Source organism: Lampris incognitus, chromosome 2 (genome assembly GCF_029633865.1).
Source record: "Lampris incognitus isolate fLamInc1 chromosome 2, fLamInc1.hap2, whole genome shotgun sequence".
NCBI lineage: Eukaryota > Metazoa > Chordata > Actinopteri > Lampriformes > Lampridae > Lampris > Lampris incognitus.
Window position 1 is genome coordinate 16,160,575 of NC_079212.1, and position 8,123 is coordinate 16,168,697.

An 8,123-nucleotide genomic window follows, 5' to 3' on the forward strand; every position below is an offset into this window, starting at 1 on the left:
CGTTTTCTACTGTGTATAGTATGAGAAAACCAATAAAAACAAACTTAAAAAAGAGAGATGCAATTGCTTGTATCGCATATCGCGGCAAAGGCAACTGAAGTTGACCGATTTGATCACAAAACCAATAATCAGGTCAGGGAAAACAATCAGCTAATTTCCCCATTAGAAAATTACAATTTACATTACAGTGTCATTTGATTTACCTGTATCTGGGTTGCAGTGATTTCCTATGTTGGTGAAGATGTTTCTGTAGATTAATTGAGCAAAATGGTTTGTGTCCCCTGTGTTACCCGCACCAGATGCCAAGAGAGAGGCAGAAAAAGCCACTTGGCTAACCGTGACAAAATTGGATGGAAGAAAGTCATACAATTAATTTTATATTTTCCGCGAACTATGTGGGAAGATGGCGACGCAAATTCAGGTTTGCAGCGGCCTCACCCAGTACCAGTGTGGGAAGATGGCGGCACAAATTCACGTTTGCAGCAGCCTCATCCAGGACTGTCCATGTCCATCTTTGTCCACGTCTGCGTCTAAGTTTGTCTTCTTTTGATGGCTGGGAGAGCTGGCACTGGATTGGCTGGGAGAGCTTGGTCTGCTGCATCCTGTGAACCCAAGGACCATGGCCCTGCCTGGAGCTGTGCCCGAAGAGGTAATACTGAGGGCAGACTGACGGGACGCGGAAGCAGAGCAGGCTAAGCTAACTGCTAGCCCATGCAGACCAGCAGTTCCGATAACACCGAGGGCAGTCTGGCGGTGGCCTCGCCTAGCCTTGACTGTTTTTAGTGGCGTGGTGTGGAGTGTGGGGAGGTGTGTCGAAGGTGTCTGGCTGGGACAGCTAGCATTGGATCGGCTGAGGGAGCTTGGTCTGCTGCATCCTGTGGGCCCAAGGACCACGGCCCTGATCGGAGCTTCGCCCGAAGAGGAAACACCGAGGGCGGTCTGACAGGATGCGGAAGTGGGGCAGGCTAAGCTAACTGCTAGCCCATACAGACCGGCAGTTCCAAGTCATCCTGGCTGGCGTTCGTTCTCCTGAACAGTGATTTTTTTGTTTGTTTTTTTAGTTTAGATGTGTCAGTTTGGATATATGTGTGCTTGTAGTTCTTGTAGTTTTTGGATATGTGTTTTTGTCTTTTTGTCGCACTGCTCTGGGCTGGGGGAAATGTGGAAAGGAAATGACAAATAAAGTGTTTCTGATTCTGATATTGATTACTGACTTGTTTATTCACAAACACACACACACACACACACACACACACACACACACGGTCCTCTTTATAATATGGAGAGTACCAACAAAAATTTACCAATGTTGCCATTTTGAAGCTCTTGCATCACTGTCATTTGTCCTGGAATCATGAAATACACATCCTTAACTAATGATGAATTAACAAAAAAGCTGTTATTTCACATACTGTTCACACTCCTCTCTTAACCTTTGGATGCTTACCTTCCTACTGTTCTTCCAGCAGCCCCGCATGGCTCTCAGTTGCTCCTAACCTGTTTCTCAGACCATTGAGGTTTTGTTGAACAGATACAAGCTCCATAGCTTGGGCTATTGTGGCAGATGCAAAATGCAGTTAAATAAAAAACAAAACAAAAACAAAACTGTTAAAACGTAGAGTTTAACCCAAAAAGTGTCTTCAGTTCCACCTCATTTACCCTCATTCTCCATCTTCATTTGCTATGCTAGGCTCTTGGTTGTGGTCATCCTGGATCCGATAGCTCTAACACGAGAGTTGATTAGAGCTCAGCAGGCATAGCCTCATTCTGTTGTAAAGCCAGGACAAATCATTATTTCACAAGTTATGAGGTCCTGACTCACTGTTGTGACTTATACACATGAGCAAGATGGCCTGCTATGGCCACTTACAAGCTTATATGCTGTATACCTTCATATATAAGGCAATACTTGTTCTGCTTCAGTCTCACCTACAGTACGTGTTCATATCTTGTGGTAAATTACTGGACAATTCTCTTTGCCCTCATAGAACAGTTTTGTCCTTTCTACCCCAAATGTTAGGACAGAGATTGGAAGAAGGGCATTCATGTTTTTTGCACCTTCTGCGTGGAGTGTGTTACAAAAAGACTTCAATTATACACAATTTAATTGTAATTGTGCATTAAATTGGCAATTTAATGCACAATTAAACATTCAACAAATTTTTTTTCATTTGTAAAGGATTGATATTGCATTCTTTTTATACCTTTATTCAAAACTGTTCTCAATCTTGTTATGAACTTTGGGAGAGTAGTCAAATCCTCGTCAATATGCATGAGCTGACCTTTGAGTGACAAGTACAAGCGAGGGTTGATAGTAATGCTGGGCGGGGTTTCATAATTTGATGATTTGATCTGATTGGCTGCATTTAAATGAATGTGTGATGACATCACGAGTATCAGAAAAAAAGGTCAGCTGAGAGAAGCTGAACTAAGGAAGCTCTTTAAAAAGAGAAAAGAGAAGAACCGAATTACAATTACAGTTCACAATTTCATTTAGCAGATGCTTTTATCCAAAGCAACATACACCGGAGAGTTACTACAACACAAGCAAAGATCTAGCCAGGAGGAAACAACGCAAGTAAGTGCCAAAAAACTAGGTTCAAGTCCGATAGGACATAGGTGTCAAGAGGCAGTGCACAAAGGCAATGCAAAGAATTTTATATTTTCCAATATGTATATATACATATATTTGTGTGTGTATACACATAAAAATGTGTGACAAAGGAAAAACCACCATAAAGTGTCTTAGTAAGGTGTTGGACCACCAAGAGCCTCCAGAACAGCTTCAGTCCTCCTTATCATAGATTGTACAAGTCTGTAACTTCAAAATCTCCCATAGGTGTTCAATTGGGTTGATATCTGGTGACTGTGAAGGCCATAGAATATGATTTACATCATTTCTATACTCATCAAACCATTGAGTGACCTCTTGTGTATTGTCACGGCCTCTTTCTTAAGTTCCTGTCCTCAAGTTTTCCCCGCCTCCTTAATTACCCTCACCTGTGTCTAATTACTCACCTGCCCCTGACTTTGTCGTTAGTCTACCCTGCATATATACCTCCTCATTTTCCCTGTTACTTTGCCAGTTCATCTTTGTACCTCTGTGTCAAAGCGGTCCAGTACTTTACTGCTCGTGTGTTCCTGAGTAATATTCCGACTAGCTTCTGTGTTTTGACTCTGCCTTTGCCAAAAGTTTTGGATACCTCTGTCTGCTTAATGGACTGGTTTCGACTAAGCGTCTGTGTTTTGGACTCTGCCTTTGCCTAATGTTTATTGGATACCTCTGCCGTCTATTGGACTGACTGAACCCATCTTCAGTAAAAACATTGTTCTACCTGCCTTGTGTGAGTCGTGCATTTGAGTCCCCTGTCTGTTGGCACCACTGTTACACCTTGTGCCCCATGGATGGGGGCATTATCATCCTGCAAGAGACCACTCCAACCAGGATAGAAATATTTCATCATTGGATAAAGGTGATCACTCAGAATAAATTCACTGATTTGCAATGACCCTTCCCTCTGAGCATAACAGCATAACAGAGCCCCCAGACCCCCTCACTGTTGAGGTCAAACATTCAGGGCTGTACTGGTCTCTTGGTGTATGTCAGACATGCGCTCCTCCACTTGTCGAGAATATAGTGAAGGATGGTTCATCTGACCATATCACTTTTTTTCCACATCTCTGTAGACCAGTGCCTTTGGTTTTTACACCACTGAACTCTCAAATGTGCATTCGTTTTTGTAATGAGGGGTTTATGCACTACACCCCTACTATGATATCTCTCTCTGTGTTGTTGTTGACGGGCTGTTCTTGCTGACACAGTCTGATCAAGTCCTGCATTGACATTCGCAGTCACCCAAGGAGGAGTTGCTCTTCTGTTTGTCCTTACATATTGCACTAACCAAGGACCACAGGACTCAGTGACTACAAACCGTCGCCCTGACCTTTTTGGCAATGAAATCTTGTGAGTGCCTTCTACTTGTCCCACCTTTAAAACCGTCACTGACTCACTCCTGGACCCCCTGCAGTTCACCTACAGAGCCAACAGGTATATGGATGATGCTGTAAACATGGCGTTCCACTTCCTCCTCCAGCACCTGGACTCTGCAGGAACCTACGCCAGGATCTTGTTTGTGGATTTCAGCTCCACCTTCAACACCATCATCCTGGATTTGCTGCGGGACAAGCTCCCCCAGCTGCATTTGTCTGACTCCACCTGCAGGTGGATCACTGACTTCTTATCTGACAGGATGCAGCACGTGAAGCTGGGGAAACATGTCTCTGACTCCCAGACCATCAGCACTGGTTCCCCTCAAGCCTGTGTCCTTTCTCCTCTACTTTACTCCCTATATACAAACAGCTACACCTTCAGTCACCAGTCAGTCAAGCGCCTGAGGTTTGCTGATGACACCACCCTTATTGGGCTTATCTCTGTTGGGGATGAGTCTACAAATTGGTGGGAGATTGACCATATCATGGCCTGGTGTGGCCAATACAGTTTGGAGCTCAACACTCTAAAGACACTTGAGATGGTTGTGGACTTCAGAAAGAACCCAGCTCCAACCACCCCCAATCACTCTGTGTGGCTCCCCAGTCGACATTGTGGAATCCTTCCATTTCTTGGGCACCATCGTCACCCAGGACCTCAAGTGGGAGCTGAACATCAGCTCCTTCTACACGAAGTCACAGCTGGTCGTACTTCCTGTGGCAACTGAAGAAGTTCAACCTGCCAAAGCCAATGATGATGCACTTTCACACCGCCATCATTGAGCCCACCCTCAACTCCTCCATCACGATCAGATGCACTGCTACCAATGCCAAGGACGAGGGCAGACTGCAGCGTATCATTTGCGCTGCTTAGAGGGTGATTGGCTGCACCCTGCCATCCCCCCAGGACCTGTATGCCTCAAGGACATTGAGGCGAGCAAGAAAGATCATGGTCAACCCTTCCCACCCCAGACCATGGTCTCTTCAAAACACTCCCCTCTGGCAACAGCTTCTTCCCTACAGCAAGAGACCTATCCAACAAACTTCCACCCCCACCCCCTTTGAAGCTCTCTCCACACCATGACACGACATATACCTGCACACACACTCACATGCACAGTGCAGTAGATCTATCTGCTCTACTGTGCCCTCTGTACATGGACACTTGGCATAAAGCCCGCACTACCCTGTAAATAACTCTTATTCTGCAAATAACTTCATATTCGGTAAATAACTTCTCATTTAAAAATTCTCATTTAATATTTTTAATAGGGTACTTGCCATATTCTTAGTGTTTTCCCCATTACTGCACCTTATTTTTATCGATTTTATTTTATTGTGTGCGCATGCCGTGTGTGTGTGTGTGTGTGTATGTGTGTCTGTGTGTGTGTGTGTGTGTGTAATAATTGTAACTTTTACCTTTACTGTTATATTATATACCTGAACCAACATACCAAGACAAATTCCTCGGATGTTCTTGAATTACTTGGCAATAAATCAGATTACGAGTCTAATGCACGACCATCATAGTCATCAAATGTACACGTTAGACCACAATTTCCGACCCTGTTTACTGATGATGTCTTTCCCATAGATCTAAATACAGATGTCACTTCCATTCACTGTTCGTATTGTCTATTGATGAAACACCAGCTGGTTGAGTAGTCTTTGTGACTGAAGCTCAAGTCATCCGTGCCCCAATAATAAACCTTCCTTCAAAGTCACTTAGATCTTTTCTTCTTGCCATCTCGCCAACTGGGCCTGCTCAGCATTTTTATATGCCACAGAGCATGAGAGGATTTAATTGCTTAATTGTATCATGCAGTACACCTATATGTAAGCACATGAATACATTGTTTCTCCACTCTTTCATAATTTATTTAGGTTTTTTCTTTCATTTGTCAACCATCTGTATGTGTGCGTGCGTTTATATATATATATATATATATATATATATATATATATATATATATATATATGGAGATGGTACAAACTGCTTGATGATTAAAGTAGTACGTGATGATAGAAAATATCATTTCAATTTCAGGCCGTCTTTAATAAAACTTGACAAATTAATCTTGCTATACTCTTGTAGAACCAAGATAAAAAATGGAGGCAGAATCATTGAGATGCAAATGTTTTTAATCAGCTGTTTTAGCCTATTTTGTATTTGAGACTTCTCTTGTACATACGATGCATTATTTATTTATTTATTATGATGTAGATTCTTTGTGTTTGCAACCAAATGTGTTTAATTTGTGTTGCTGGTGTAAGTCTTGGCCAGGACTCCTTTGAAAGAAAGACTTTTAATCCCAGTGGGACCTTTTGTAGAATTTAGCACAAAAAGTAAGGAAATTTGTGTTTGGTAGATTATTTCTTTGTTGTAACAATGCTTCTTGGCAATAAATCTTATATCAGGCACCTGGGATACCAGCAGCTCAAAACAAGAGTCAATAGCAACAGCAAAATAAGCTGTTTGGCATTGGCAGAGAAGATTTGGCAAATTTTTCATGGGTGCAACCCATATACTCAGCTCTGCTGCTCATCCTACAAATGCATGTTCCTTACAAATGTGGCACCAAGGGGGTCCGCGGTGGTGTAACGGACACAAAGCATCGGCTTTGTGTCGATGCAGTTGCCCACTGGGGACTGGGGTTCGTGCCCCGGTCTCGTCAGACCCGACTATGGCCGGACTCGATGAAGCAGCAATAATTGGCAACGCTGTCTTCGGGAGGGGGGTGGAGTCGGCTTGTGTTCGTCACATGAATGCGTCTCTGTGTGTGTCGGAAAAAGCAGTGGTTCGGCCTGGATTCGCCTTGTCACGGAAGTGGCGAGGCATCTCCTTCGAGACTGCCGGCTGGAAAGATGTGGTTGGCGAACGCATGCAGTATGAGGGTGGGTGTTTGAACTAAAATAGGGATCGATTGGCCACTAAATTGGGAGAAAAAGGGAAAAACCAGAAATGAATTTAAAAAAAAGAAAAAGAAATGTGGCACCATTTAAAAGGGAAATAAGCAGGCTTTCCAACGGTATACGATTTATTGCCAAGAAGCATCGTTACAAATAAATAATCTACCAAACACAAGTTTCCTTACTTTTTGTGCTAAGTATAGATAGATAGAGAGATAAAGAAATAAATGCCTTGATTCTGCCTTTGCAAGGCCTCCACCAGGTTCTCAGCAGTTGTCATTGTGGCCATCATGTGCCTCTTTCCACCCTTGGTTCCACCACCATGTCTCAAAGCCCTCAGCTCAGCCCGCATGTCTGACTGTCCTGCCTCTTCAGGCTCTGTCTGAACATCCTGTCCCGTAACTTCTGAATTAAAACTGACATGTTCACTGCTGTACGTCTTTGTCCATGACATAGTATAGCAGATCATCAGCGCCACTAGAGCTGGGTACCTCCCCATTTTCAAACTGGAAAAAGGCAACTCCCCGCTGTCTTATGGTGGTCTGGACTGGTTCTTTATGGTTAAATTCAAGGACAGACTCATGGGATGGACACTGGTAATGAGTTGAATAATTTACCACTGGAGGAAATGGGAATTTTGCTGAGGTCATGAGACTACAAACCGGTGGGGTACAAAAGCAAAGATAGGGATGGGAGAGAGGTGTGTGTGTGTGTGTGTGTGAGAGAGAGAGAGAGAGAGAGAGAGGAGAGAGAGAGAGAGAGAGAGAGAGAGAGAGAGAGAGAGAGAGAGAGAGAGAGAGAGGAGAGAGAGAGAGAGAGAGAGAGAGAGAGAGAGAGAGAGAGAGAGAGAGAGAGAGAGAGAGAGAGAGAGAGAGAGAGAGAGAGAGAGAGAGAGAGAGAGAGAGAGAGGAGAGAGAGAGAGAGAGAGAGAGAGAGAGAGAACTCCCGAGGGGAGGGGGTACTTAGACATTTAGCTATACACTGTTTTCATTCACCTTTCCAGTGCGTTGGGGTCTGTAAACTACTGGTTTTTCCATTGAGATCTTGTCAGAGTGTTTCTGTGATCCTTTTGTTGTTTTTATCTCTAAAACGAACACGTTTTTTTCCCTGATACTGTTTTCCACAGCATTTTAACTCCAACGTCCCCTCTCGGTGGACATCTACACATGGTCCATCAGCATATCTGGTCCTAAACAAGTTTTAGTGGACCTAATAATAACGCCAAC